Raw genomic sequence first — 14,273 nt, 5'->3', positions numbered from 1 at the left:
ATCTCACGGTTTGTAATTTTGAGCCCCACGTCAGGCTTTCTGGTGACAGCTCAGAGCCTGGAGCCTGCTTCGGATTCTGTGTCTCCTTCTCTCTCTGCCCCTCCCCAACTTACACTCTGTCTCTGTCTCAAAAATAAACATCAAAAAAATTTTAATAAAAAAATAATAAAATAAATAAATAAATAAATAACCAACTCCTTTGGGGGTCCTTCCTATGCTCCTGTTTTCCCAACAGAATTCACCACTTCCTCTCCTAAATCACTGTGGGTCACTCACTCCCTGGCAAACACACCCACCATCCTCAATGAGGCGAAGATGGGAATCTTGAGGAAATCCAATTTTCTTCTCCATCCTTCCTCTCTTGTACTGAACTGAAGCTGAACATAGAACTATTTGTGATATTTACTTGCTACATAATTATCCTCAGCCTCACATCTTTGCTTGAATCTGTTCACACTTCACTCCTGCACTTAGACTCCAAACCCAGGCCGTGAGCTCCATGTGGATCTATACGTGGTTGACTTCTCCTAGTCTTCCCCAACACGAGGGTCCAGCCTTCGGAGTGCTTCACTGAATTAACAAGCCAGCTCAATTTTTAAGAATTTTTTTATGTCTTTATTATATTTTTGAGAGAGAGGGGCAGAGAGCAAGCAGGAGAGAGGCAGAGAGAGAAGGAGACACAGAATCTGAAGCAGGTTCCAGGCTCTGAGCTGTCAGCACAGAGCCTGACGCAGGGCTCGAACTCACAGACTGTGAGATCATGGCCTGAGCCAAAGTCAGATGCCTAACCGACTGAACCAACCAGGCGCCCTGTCAATTTTTTAAACTCCCATGCAGTTTTAGGGCTTGGTGGCAACCCTGCAATTCAAACTGAGGGTCTTGAGCCAGCCATTTCATCAATCAGCAGGGAGAAGCCAGAAGCACTGGGACTGCTTACATGTGTATTTTATGTCAGTGCATCTGCACATTCCCTGTCTCCCCTGGGCTTTGCCTTTTCTCTTTGAAGAGGGCATTCCTGCTTCACATTTCACCGTCACATAAGAATTTACTCACATTCAAGTCCAAGATGGGGACCGTGCTCTAGCCTCCTTAATGTGAGTCCAACAACCAGATATGGTAGCCCGGAGGATTTTTAAGGCCCCTGATGAACAAACCGTTTTCGTTTTCGCATTCACAACGGAGAGGTGCATTGTTATGTTTTCAGCAGCCTGCAAGAGATGCCCCGCTGAGCAGGATGGGGAAAGTGCCTGCGATTAATTGGTAGAGTTGGATTGTTAACATTCCCTCAGTGTTCCTAGGCACAGGGCTCATGACCAGCCTGCTGGAGAAAATAACAGGTGTGGGGGGGGAGCATGGGGTGGATTAAAGGAGAAAAATCTCTCATTAAAACTCCAATCAAGCCATTTTAGCGTTTTTTTCCCCCACAAGGCATTTGTTCTGAGCCCAGAATGCTACACTTGTTGAAGGCTTTATCATAAGAGATCTCTGCTCTTTCCTAAACACCTCAAATCACTTGCTTTCATTGGGAAAATTTTGGGTGGGGTGTGCGTTTCGAGAAGCTCACAGAAGCCAATCCTCAAGAGATCATATGTTCGCATTATAGGGTCTCTGACAATATGTGTTTCTAGGCATGAACACACACATGTGTGTACAGTGTGGGGCAGAGATGTGTGTGTTACAACAGGATACCTTCCAACCGCTGTCCATTTCTTTTATTCTCCCTCTTTTCTATTCTTTTCTTTCCTTTTCTTCTTTCTTTCTGTGTATTGGCATTAAAAATTACTGGCTCTTTCTCAAAAGTGGGCCTTAGGTTAGTGCTTAAAAAGCCTTTTCTTAAACCCTAAAGGTTGCTGAAAGGAGAGACGCCTGTTAGAGTCTATGTGCAGTCCTTCTTTCTGGAACTGCCTCTAGCCTTCTGCCTTGGTCACAGGGAACCCCCAGGAGCAATGTTTGCTCAACGAAGTCCTTTACCGCCAGCCAAGTTGACTGGAAGAAGAGTAGGGATGGGATCCATTACAGAACAGTAAGAATTCCAAATCCCCGACCCCAGGACTTTGGAGCAGGAATTAAGGGGTGGACATCAGGGTGTGGCTGTGTTTTCCACGTTGGGAACTGAGGCAAAGGTAACATCATCTTGCTGAAAAACAAAAATACTACAAGTGTGCGAAGAGATGGGGGGAAAGTAAGATGGAGGGAGGTTGTGTCTGGATGCCCAGTGGCCCCACAAATGAGCATCTTGTTCCCTGGGACCGACTTGTCCAGCTAACTTCTGCATGCATGGAGTGAGGGCCCTTCCACGGACGCTCAGGGCCAGGGAAGAAAGGCCAAGCGAGAAAACCCCATGGAGGCTCCTAAGAAGAAACATTCGCAGGACTCTTACCTGATTTTCACCTCCTCTGGCAGTGAACTTCGGGCAACAATGTATATCATCAAACACATCTTATTCAAGGCGAAGTATCAGCGTGCTGCTGCTGTCACCATGAAATGTGGCCTATATCAAAAGAGCTACTCAGAAATTCCATGTGTTGTATACTTATCTGCTCATGTTACTGATGAACCCATAAATATAAAACCTGAGAGGAAAGGCTTTGTTTATAAACATACCCAAGACATCCCTAAATATTGATACTTACACAGATGAAGGAACTTGAGTGGGACTGAAAGAACCGTCTGGTCCCAAATATCCCCCATCCTTTCTAGCTGCTATTTTGCTTCCAGTGAATTCCATTATTACACTCACCCCTCTATATTACTATGAATGCTCTGTTTGCAGAAATTTCTTCTTAAGATGTGACTCTCATGCGGAAAATGTTACACACTAAACCACACAATAGCATCAATTCAGTCATCAGATTCATTTGTTGATATTTTAAAGCTTAAGGACCTAGGGTATCCTAATGTAATCTTTAATGAGTGAGAGATTTCCCTTACGTTGGGGAAAATTAATGAATCTCCACCATGTGTCTGAGATTCTGTCAGTGATGTCTAACGAACATGACCCTCTTCCTTCCTCAAGAAGGCCTGCATGATAAAGTCTTTTAATATATACCAAGGAATCTAGATATTTTTGTTAAACATACACCTCTGGAATGTTCATGAACTCTGATGGGCCACCTGCCAGCCAAGGTCAAATATGCAGAGGCAAGAGGAAACATTGAGAGGGTTATTTCTAAGTTCTCAAAAGGAGTGTAAATAGAGGCCTGCCCAACGGAAACCCAATGTCCTCTTTCAGCTTTTCCAAGTCCTGGTCCCCAAGCTCCAAGGTCGCAAGTACTTTCTCATGAGTTTTTGTCTTTTGTTTTGGTTATTCACAGGGGTTATTACAAATATGCCTGACTTCTTATTTACAATACTTACAGCTCTATTTCCAAAATGGACTGCTCTTTGGGTAGTTTCATGGTTAATGGCCAGGGATTTCTCCTCCTTAAGGCTCAACGGATTGATCCATTTAGGCACGCTGGGTGTCCCTATATGTGGCTGACTCCCAAAATACAGCAACATTTGTGCTAGGTGAAAAGCTATGCACTTTTGCTCATAATCAAAGGATCATGTAGGGCCATTGGAAATCAATCCTTGTAATATATTTTAGAAGAGGAAAGAAATTAATCTTTTAAGACAAAGGACATCATGGATAACGTTAACAGACAATATATTAGAAGAAGATATTTGCAAGGTCAAGTGTGACAAGGGACCACCATCTAGAATATATGGAAGGAATGTCTGCCAACTTACAAGGTCCAGGCGGCTATTCTGGAGAGAATCTGGCAGTACTCAGCCAATGGAAAGGCATACACATACTGTCACCCAGGATTCCTGCCTCTGAGGCCTAGGTGGTACACGTCAGGAATTCCTAAGGACTGTCCTATCAGTCAGCCAGGGGGCACCTGTGAGATGCTCGCCACAGCATTGGTGGCAACGGGGGGCTGGAGCTGGCCTAGGCACTTATCCCTGGAACAGACGAGTGAACCGGCATGTTGCACACAGCCACACAGGTGCCTGGGAATGTGCAGAGCAGAAAAAGGAAGAAGCACAATGAGGTTTCTAATGTGCCATTTGTTCACACTGAAAACACACATTCCTGAAAGAGAAATACATGTTTTTATAAGAATACAGGCAAATAAAATGATGGACACAAACATGTTAAACTGGTTGCCTACAGAGAAGACAAGAATGAGGGTGGGGAAGGGGGAAAAGGAAAACGTTCCATCAACCAAGAGAAGAGCCTTGAAGAGATCAGTATTTGTAGCTTGCCATGAACGGGCTTGGGCACTGGAGGATTACAAACAAACAACAAGGGGGCAGGAGGAGCCACTGGGTCTTCAGCTCCTGGGGGAGAGGAGGCCACAGGCCCCTTTCTGAATCACCAACAGCACCAAGCACCATGTCCTATCTTTGGGCCATGCCTACTGTTTGTACAATAGATAGTGGACTGATAGATGTATAAACAGATTGCTCAAAAAAGGAAAAATACCACCTAATGGGGGATGGCCAGGAACCAGGGAGCTGCCCTGTAAATAAAGAAGTCCTGATGCTCTATTATGTGCCAGGCACCATGCTAGTCCTTGGGAATGGAATGAGTGAAGAGGAAGATAGTCACTGTCCTCATGGAATTCAGCTGAAAGAGAAATCAAGAAGTCAAGTAACAATGATGACACACTGTGTCGATGGCTATGACACAGATCAGTACAGGGTGCCCTGGGGACCCCGAAGAGGGGCTCCTAGTCCAACTGTGGAAGTTCAGGAAGAGCATCCCAGGAGATGCTGATGCCGGTACTGAGTCCCGAAATGCAAGTAAAAGTCACATAAGCAAGGAGGAGGGAGGCGTGGGGGAAAGGTGCATAAGAAGCAGACAAAATCGCATATGCAATGGAGTCTGAGGTCAGAGCTTTACCATAATCTCTCTGATCCCTACTCCAGAAGGGCCTGTCTTCCCCGCCTGAAGCTATCACACAGCAGTTACTCGAACAAGTGGAGCTGCATGGCATTTTTCAGTGTTTGGAGGCATTGTTATCAAACAAAGAAATGATCCCTGGGTAAAAGAAAAAAAAATCCTTCCCTTCCCTTTTCAGAGCAAGCAAATATGTACATCGAGGGGATATTGCTTAGAGCAGGCCAACAGGAGTCCAACACTTATCACTATCCTGTGAAATCACTGCAGTTTGACTGAAGGGGGATAAAAAAGCTGGCTCAGTCAGTTCAGCATTTGACTCTGGCTTGTGTCATGATCTCATAGTTCATGGGTTTGAGCCCTGCGTCGGGCTCTGTGCTGACAGCTCAGAGCCTGGAGCCTGCTTCAGATTCTGTCTTCCTCTCTCTTTGCCCCTCCCCTGCTCGTGCTCTCTCTCTCTCTCAAAAATAAGTAAAAAACATTAAAAAACATTTTTTAAATAATAATTTTGACTGAAAAGGCCTTGAGCCTTGAGCCCATTCAGTTCACCTTTCTGTGGTTTTCCTGACATCACATGAGTCTAACTCTTCATTTGCATATTGGGCAAGGATGCTCACAGCTGACCCACTTAGCACGTCTCCCTCTGGAGTTGCTGTCTTGTGTATGTAGGGCTTTGGGTTTGCCCTGTCCTCACCAGCTGAAGGGCAAGCTCATACAAACGCAGGTGCTAGAAACTCATTCCAGGGCAGTCTCCACCTTGAGCCCGAAGCAGCACCCCTGGGGGGCTTGGAACCCCGTGAATTGCTGGGCCCCTCCCAGGGCTCTGACTCAGAAGTCCTCAGCCAGGGGTTGAGAATTTGCATCTCTAACAAGTTCCCAGAGGGTACTGAGGCTGCTGGTCTGGGGATCACACTTTGAGACCCACTGAACTACTCCTAATTCTGCTGATGAAGAAACTGAAACTCAGAGAAAACCTACATGTTTCCTGTGTGTTTCACTCAACTGCAACCCTCACAGTGTCCGAAGCACAGATGTTGGCAGGGGGACCCCACCAAGCAATGCTCTGTGACACCAGCTGGGTGCCCTACAATGTAACTCAGTTCGGACCCTCTCTACCTGGACACAACATCAGTCCCTCCAGACGGCTCCTCACCTCAGATGCCAATCACAAGTCCTGGGGGCCCCCTGTGCTACTGACACATAGGATGGCTGCACACTGGAGGTTCCCACGACCTCCTCTTTGGGTTTGATTAATTTCCTAGAGTAGCTCACAGACCCAAGAAGACGGTTTGCTTACTGCTTACTAGCTGATTATAAAAGGGTATGATTAAAAAAAAATTGAGATAGAAGAGATGCTCAAGGCAAGAAACGTGGGAACGGGTACAGATCTTCCATGCTCTTTCTGGACACCACTCTACCAGCACCAATCCAGAAGGTCTCTGAACCCATGTTTTGGAGATTTTTATGAGCCTTCCTCTCATAGGCATGATCCATCATTATCTCCATCTCCAGCCCCCCTCCCCTCTCTGGAAAATGGGAGTGGGGCTGAAAATTCCAAGCACCTAATCCTGGCTCAGTCTTTCTGATGACCAGCCCCTATTGAGGAGCCTTAGGATAGCCCACCCAGAGTTGCCTCACTAGAACAAAAGACATTGCTATCACCCAGGAAATTCTAAGATATCTAGGAGCTCTGGTCAAAAACAGGGGTCAAAGACCAGATATCAGAATAAAAGATGCTCCAAGTACTCTTATCACTTAGGAAATTACAAGGTTTTTTTTAAAGGGGGGGGGATGTCACCTGGTGACTCAGCCAGTTAAGCATTGGACTCTTGATTTCTGCTCAGGTCATGAGCTCACGTCATGAGATCAAGCCCCTCATCAGGCCCTGTGTTGAGTGTAGAGCCTACTTGGGATTCTCTCTCTTTCCTTCTGTCCCTCCCCCACTTTCTCTCAAGGAAGGAAGGAAGGAAGGAAGGAAGGAAGGAAGGAAGGAAGGGAAGAGGGAAGGAAGGAAGATAAAAGAGAAAGAAAAAGAAAATTACAAGGGTTTTATGACCTCTGTGCTGAGAACCAAGGGCAGAACCCAATATACACTTTTTCTATTATCTCACAACAAGTGACTTGTGTAAAAATGATAGAAATTCCTGGTAATCCAATGCAGGATTTAGGGGAATATAGTGGGTAGGAAAGAAACAAAGAGCTATGGAGATTTTTGAACCAGGTCTTCACAAATAGTGGTCTCGTAGATAAATAGGAGACATCTTATCTGGTTCTTACAACCCTTTCTCATTCCCCCCATTTAAGCCTGAGAAGTGCCACCAAGTATGATGGGGGCAGTTGCACCAGCATTAAAGGTGGGGGAGGTAGGTGCTGAGCATCAGCAAAGTCCTAGAGGTCCTTGCAAATCAGTTGCAGGTAATTCTTGGCGCTGTGTCTCCACGCACCATGCACAGTGCTCCAGACAGAGAGCAGGGCAGTGGGGACAAGGGAGCACCCTGCCCATACCTCCTTAACATTCCTGCAGATCAACTCTCCAAAGGGCCTGCTCTACCTGGCAGCCCTCAGTACCTATGCAGGGATGTTCGCTTCGGTGGAACCAAGTGAGGCTCAGAGGAGTCACTGCCCGCCTCCCTCTCCCGCTGTCCCCGCCATCATGCAGGTTGTGTTCTGGGAGAAGAATGGCTGTGGAGGTTGTGAGACTTGTGAGGCTCCAAGCACATGGGGGAGGGAGGAAAAGGCAACAGCCAGCCTGTTTACCCAAGAGGGCTTGATGGGTTTAATGAGAAAGAGCAGGAAGTCCATGCTTTTGCTCTTACTTACCAGCGTGGTGGTGGAGAGTCTAGCTGGATAAAGCTGCTAGCTAGTCATCTTTGGTTATTGTCTATACCCCCACCCCCATCTTTTTATGAGGAATTTGATGGGAGAGAAGTAATCAATCAGCTGGGGCCCTCTCCATCCCTGACAGCAGTCACTGAGCTGGAGATGCATTGTTTAGACATTAAGAGTTCTGAGGTCAAGTCTCTCTGACTTTTTATGACACCTGGGGCCCAGAATAGTCCAGACACCTGCAATTATCAGCTGAGAATTTATTGCAGAATTATTTTCGATGGACCTCCTAAAGATCTGTGTGTCCTGCTTGGCCAGAAGCATGATTTTGAATGCCACTAGGAAATAATAGTTCTGTCCTTCTGGTCAATGAGATGTCCCAAAGAAAATGACCCCAGGCGCACTGAACAACGGTGTTACTTTAGAGCCACAAGTTCTAAGTTTGCTCCGGGTTCTCTTTCAAAACCACAGAGATGGGTCATTCGTCTCCGGAGACTCATGGTCACAATGTGACTGAAGAGGAAAGTGTGATATTTCCACTCAATGAGTCCAAGCTTTGGCAGAGGAGCTGGTAGTTGAACAAGACATGTACCGGCAAACATTTCATCTTCTCCTACGGCAGAGAGCTTGGGAAATGTTCATAGTCTACTATTTGAACCAATTATCAATCGATTTTTTGAAACCTGATTGCTGGTGGCCATCAGCCTGAGCTGGAGCTCACCAGACCCGTAAGGCCACTGCTTAAAAGGCCAAAGGACTCAGCCCCACAAAGGTCTTAGTTGAAAAGGTGTAGGAAGCTAGGATTTCCAAGGTTGGGTCCCTCAGGGCAAATTCTCTTCGCCTGGCCTTTATTTCTGATCTTCATAGCCTGATTCAGAATTCTACAAAGTAGAGGCTGGCCGAAGCACACCCCACGTGGAACCACCACCTCGTGCTAGGCCATAAAGAGAGTTAAAACCTCTCCCCCGAATTAAGTCCATTCTTGCGGTTTGCATCCCGCCCTTGCCCTCCCCTCCCACACTAACATGCTCACAGGCGGGACTGTGATGTGGTTTTAGGTTTCCAAGGGTCATCACCTAACCACCCAAGGCTTGTGTAAAAATGCCCCTTATAAAACTCTCGACACGTTTGTTCTTTAAATTGTGGGAATGGCTGATTTACTTCCAGAGAACGTCTGGAAATCCTCCCAGCGGTGCCAGGATCCGTAATGATCAACAATTGCTAAGGCAGCTTAACCCTTACGTGAAATATTGTGCATACAAATGGGTTTATTTTGAACCAGTTCTCACTATTAAATTGGAGTCTGGTCCAGGGTTTATCCCAAGGCAGTGCTCAGTAACAACACAGTAGCAAACACCTTGGCTATCTGTCTTCCTATTTGGTCGGCTCGTTTTATATCTTTGCATGTTTAAATAGGCAATGGGAGTGCTAATTAAAATGCAATCATGCAGATAAATTAAACCATGTTTCTAAAAGGTAAAATGAAAACCCTTTTGAGTTCAAAATCTTTGTGATATTCAAGGCAAAAGCCCAGTGTGATACCGAGCGCAGAGAAAATCTCTCGTGATGATGGCATGTTTAAAACCAAAATTCATTTGTTTTGTTTTGGTTTTAGATCTATGGAACATGCATCAAATTGCGAGTAATTTCTTATGGGAATCAAGACTCAGGGTTTCTAGAAAAATGTTCAAGTTGGAGGTCCATGTTACTGTCCATGTTCTGCCTGTAAAATGGGAAGTATACTGTATATTTCAAAGCCTATTTCAGTCTAGACACGAGGGTAACCCCAAAATCTACAGGCAAGCTCAACCAGTGGATTCTCCAGTCCAGTGCCTATCTGTTTTCGGGTGAACTTCACCACCAGCAATGAAAGACAAAAACAACACGCTGATGTCCTGCAAAATATTTTCTCTCTCTCTGAGCTTTAGCTCCTTCCCCCTGCAAAATGAGCTTCAGTGTGGCATTACTGACTACATTTGAGATCATAAACTATTTTGAGATTTTGAGGAATGCCACTTGCACTGTTCCAAAAACAGACAAAATTAACAAACAAAAAACAGAAGGTGAACATATCCCCACATAACTGTACACATGCATCCACTGTTCTCTGCTGTATATCCATGGACCTCCAGTTAAAAACTTCAACATCTGAGTGGCACCTGGGTGGCTCAGTCAGTTGTGCGTCCCACTTCAGCTCAGATCACAATCTCACAGTTTGTGAGTTCGAGCCCTGCTGCCAGCTGAGAGCCTGGAGCCTGCTTCGGATTCTGTGTCTCCCTCTCTCTCTCTGCCCCTCCCTTGTTTGCACATTCTCTCTCTCTCTCTCTCTCTCTCTCTCTCTCTCTCTCTCTCTCTCTAAATAATAAATAAGCATTTAAAAAAATGTTTTTAACTTCACCATGTGATCCAGAGATCCCGCTTCTGGGTATATATGCAGAGAAAATGAGAACTCTAGGTCCCTACTACAATGAGATCGCACATCTTCATCTAGGACTTTGTGCTGGGCTCTAGCCTGCTCTCCTTTGCTCAGACTGTAGACTACAAATTAGTCTTTGCAAAAAAAAAAATCATATAAAAATTAATCTTTGCTTCAGCATGAGCGTATTCTGCTGTATATACCATTTACAAGCCAGGAAATCATTAGAAATCACTGAAGTAATGTAACCATTACTGCATTTCAACCACTGAAAGCATTCGACAGTCTAGGAGTTACTGTGCACCCACTCCCTCCTTTTAGAAAGTGTGTGCTTTATTTCGAGGTCAGTTTCTCCCACAGATCTCCACTGCCTTATACTTTCTAGTCTCGGACTCAGACGTGCTCTAAAAGTTATCACCCTGAACTCCCCTCTCCCCCCTCCCCTGGGGTGTTCTAAGACAACATTACCCCAGACATGCGCCAGAAAATAATGTGTTCCATGGACGAAAGAGTCTGGGAAATGCCGCACCTCTGATACTCCCAAAGCACTTTGTCATGTTAAAGGCACTGAGAAGTCTTTCCTAGACAAATCCATTTCAATTAGTTTTCCCAATGTTTTAAAAACTTATGTGATCTTAGAATCATTTTTCCCCCTATATTATTATTAGAGCACACTGGAGAAACTCAAAGATTCTGGTCCTACCGTGTCCTCAGCCAATGGACTCCCAACAAGCTTAACTTAGATTCTCTGTTTACCCAGGATTCATTGTTCATCCCTTTCACCTGGACATAATTGTGTTCAAAGACCTCTTAGGTCTATCCCAATTTTGCTTGCGGATTGTGAAGCCTCCTTTTTGGAGCCCATAACACACATTTATGCATAAAAAGATGGTCATCGTCCTGCCCTGAAAATAGCCCCCATTGTCTTCCCTTTAAACATGTTTCAAGTCTTATTAATTTGGAGCTGAGAGAGCCTTAGCTATCCCCGTGTCACTTTCTAGCTTTACAAATTAGAGAACAAACCTGAGAGGTTACATCACGTGACAGAAATGAGGCCCGAGCCCAGACTTTCTGATTCCCAGTCCGATGGCCCTAGGAGGTAGTTCAAACTTCCCAGAGACACATGAGATTGACAACATACCAGAAAGTAAATGTACTGATTCTCAGGGAAGAGTGAGCTGTGTCTGGCCAGACCAGTTATCTAGAGACCCACCCAACAATTAATTTACAGTTCAATGGTTTCCTGAGGAGGATGGGCTTAGAGGACAGATGAGTAGTTGCATTTTCTTAAGGAATTGAGGGTATATCAGACTAGGGGTTAGGAAGCTGATCCGGAGTCTGATTTTCCCACTACAAGATGGCAATGTCCTCAGGCTTCAGTGGCATCACTGACTATGTGGCAGGAGACGAGACAATTGCCTTCCCATCTCTCCCAGCTCCACATTTTAAAATTCTGTGAGTCTAAGTTCTTTCCTTTAATGGCTCTGCCTTCGTATCTTTAGCGCCCCTTTTTATAGGTTGACATACAAACCCCTAGCTCTTGGTCAGAGGTTCTTTCCATCCATAATCACCTAGTTTTTGGAGGGGGTCCTCTTTGTCCTAACAAGGTCCTTAGATAAGTCTTCTCAGTATTCTCAAATAAAAGGCTCTTTAAAAAACAAAATCAAAACTAGGTGTCCACAGCTGCTCATTTGATCTTGAATAAATATTAACAGTCCCATCTTTTCCTGGAATCCCTGAATGAATGTAGTTCCCTCATCCTCACCAATATGTATTCATTCTGTTTCACAGCAAGACCCAGGCCTCCCAGGGAAGTCAGTCCCGTGGTAAAGCCGAGACTGGTCCATCTGGGAGTCTCTGCAGCGTTCTGCAACACCAAATCCCAGTGTCATTAGCTTCAGATTATTATGACAGGGTCTCTTAATTCAAGTCTGTGATAGTGCTTTCAAATCACAACAACTATTAAATTGCTTCATTTATTTAAAGAATGCCCACTACCCCCAGGGCCTCTGGACATGCGTACAAAATACTGCTCTCGAGAAGGGTCCCACAGAAGTTCTCCATAATCAACTAGCTGCTCATTATCACACTTCTCCCTGTAATGCTAAGTACATCAACAAGGATGAACTATAAGAAACATATGATTCTTGTTCACACTTACATAAAATAGTGACAGTGCTGTTAGTAATTAGTTACCAGCTCCTCAATCGCTTTGTTCTCTGGCATTAGTAATACGCCACTTGAAGTTTTACACCACATTAACATGACCCACATTCAACTGTTTCCAAGCCCCCTTGAAAATATGTTCTGCCTCTTCATGAGCAAAGACAGGTGCCTGACAGTAAGAGGTGTACTCTGAACTGTTTGCTTACAGCCCCAAGAGTGTGCAGGGTCTGATCCATTCTGGTGCAGGGACATTCTGTTCTGACGTTGTTAGCAATTGTCCACCCTTGTGAAGGATTACTTCACTACTTGAAGTTAACTCACCCGTCTGGGAAATAAGTTTATTAACATGGATTCTGTCAAACCATCAAGCCTAGCAGATTAAGGGCGGGGAGAGTGGGGAAAATTCTGAATACAATCGAAGCACTTAAATCAAGACTGGTGCTGGTCCACCGTCAGCTTGTAGACCAAAATTTAATGCCAGAATCTCAGGGATTAAAGAATTTTGTAATCAATGCTGGTAACACCCTTAAATTCAGTTTCTATTTTTCTATTTGTAGGGAGTTGATGGCATCAGTTGATACCTAAATTCTTAATGAAGATGAATGAGGTGATAAACATATAAATCAGTTCCATTTTTTAAAAATTTTAATGTTTATTTATTTTGAGAGAGAGAGCGAGCAGGGGAGGAACAGAGAGAGAGGGAGACACAGAATCTGACACAGGCTCCAGGCTCTGAGCTGTCAGCACAGAGCCTGACACGGGGCTCAAACCCACGAGTTATGAGATCATGACCTGAGCCGAAGTCAGACACTTAACTGACTGAGCCACCCAGGCACCCCAAAGTCACTTCTATTTTAAAGGGGAAAAAATGCTTCTGGAATAAAGAGGATTCATGTAGACCAGGCAGAATCTCAGAACCAGGCTCCAAATTCTGTTCCCCAGAAGTGAATTTCTAATTCCCTATGGAGTAATGACCACCACCTTTGTCCCATGGGTGACCTGTGGAAAATGTTTATACAGTACCTAGGGATTTTGTTTGATTGTGTTTTCCACTGCCATTATAAATTAAATGTTTTTAACTATGACTCTGGCTAGAAAACTGGCTCTACACCTTCTCACTGCTTAACATTTCCAAATCCATCCGAAACTTCCAGATCTTGGACTACCCACTTCCAATTGAAATATGAATGTGTCAATTAGCTCTCTGGCTGAGACAGTACACACTGAATCCAGAAACTCCAGATTTTGCCACAGGGTTAAATATTTTATATGCTATAAGTGCAGATACTAGAATTATATTTAATCCTTTTCTTTCCCATATCTACTTGAGTCAAATACAATGTTGTGCTTATTGTTCTCAATCATGAGAACATGATTGGTTCATGGTGCTGTCCTTTGTTTATGGGCATTCTGATTCAGTAATAGGAAAACATGCTTCTGAGGGTTTCAACCAAAAGAGAGAGAATCCATTGTTATCACCCCCATTTCACCAAATTCCTCTTGCAGCCATATGAAAGGTGAGTGGCTGGACTACAGGGTCCCATCTGTTAAACTAGAAAAGAGGTGGGGGTTTTTTGCTTTAAGTAACATGAAAGAAATTTAAGTTTGTGATCTTTGTTCCTAATATCACGTTCAAATAAACTGATCTAACAATCTCAAATATTGTAAGAATGTGATCTAACATTTATAGGGAAATAATACCTTAAGAATTTAGTTAAAGAATGTATTCTAGACTCTAATAAGTTTTTACTATGTTGGCAAACAGAAAAAAACCATAGGATTAGTAACAACTGTTTTGCTCCTGCAAGTAATTATTTCACTTAAAACAAAATACTTGACTTTTTTTTTTCTTCCACAATGTGAATTCTTCGATCCTTTTGGATAAAAGGCTTAGATGATCTGTTGTCTCTAGCCAGAATGACTGCATATGTTCAATAATATATCAGTTTCATCAGCCGCCATAGGATAGGCACATAT

General features: G+C 44.2%; 1 long non-coding RNA gene across 1 annotated transcript in view; it reads right to left on the bottom strand.

Moving 5' to 3' along the window:
* The window catches only part of LOC115296921, a 119,639-nt gene that overhangs the window by 21,195 nt on the left and 84,171 nt on the right, over nt 1-14,273 (bottom strand). The window contains exons 5-6 of the long non-coding RNA XR_003911142.1: nt 2,381-2,491; nt 1,054-1,225 (exon numbers count right to left, since the gene is read on the bottom strand). This is a non-coding gene — a long non-coding RNA (uncharacterized LOC115296921). The remainder of the gene's footprint in view (nt 1-1,053; nt 1,226-2,380; nt 2,492-14,273) is intronic.

The sequence above is a fragment of the Suricata suricatta genome, chromosome 7, assembly GCF_006229205.1.
Source record: "Suricata suricatta isolate VVHF042 chromosome 7, meerkat_22Aug2017_6uvM2_HiC, whole genome shotgun sequence".
Taxonomy (NCBI): Eukaryota; Metazoa; Chordata; class Mammalia; order Carnivora; family Herpestidae; genus Suricata; species Suricata suricatta.
This window is presented reverse-complemented; position numbering and strand designations above follow the sequence as displayed.